The following is a 373-nucleotide window of genomic DNA, read 5'->3' on the forward strand; positions in this document are numbered from 1 at the left end:
CCCCACGCTGCCGGGAACCCGCCGATGCCCCACGCCGGCCGCGCTCGCTCCTCGGTGCCCCCCTTCCAAATTTTCCCCTACCCTCCCGTCCCGGCGAGGCGAGCGCGGCCACCGCCGGCTATTGCCACAGGAGCCGTTCTCCCAGGGCAGGGAGCGGAGTCCCTTCGCCCCGCCAGAGGAGTACGGCACGGTACGGGGCACGGCACGGTACGGGGCCCGCCCGCTCCCCCTCGCACACTCACCGGAGCGGCTCTCTCCTCCCTGGCGCGGCCCGTCCAAAGTTTGGAGGCGCCGGCGGCCCCCGCACGCCGGTGGGGGGGCGGGACGGGGCGGGACGGGGCGGCCCGGTCCACCGCCCCGGGGAAGGGCTCGG

This window comes from Haliaeetus leucocephalus, unplaced genomic scaffold, assembly GCF_000737465.1.
Source record: "Haliaeetus leucocephalus isolate CR32 unplaced genomic scaffold, Haliaeetus_leucocephalus-4.0 Scaffold140, whole genome shotgun sequence".
Taxonomy (NCBI): domain Eukaryota; kingdom Metazoa; phylum Chordata; class Aves; order Accipitriformes; family Accipitridae; genus Haliaeetus; species Haliaeetus leucocephalus.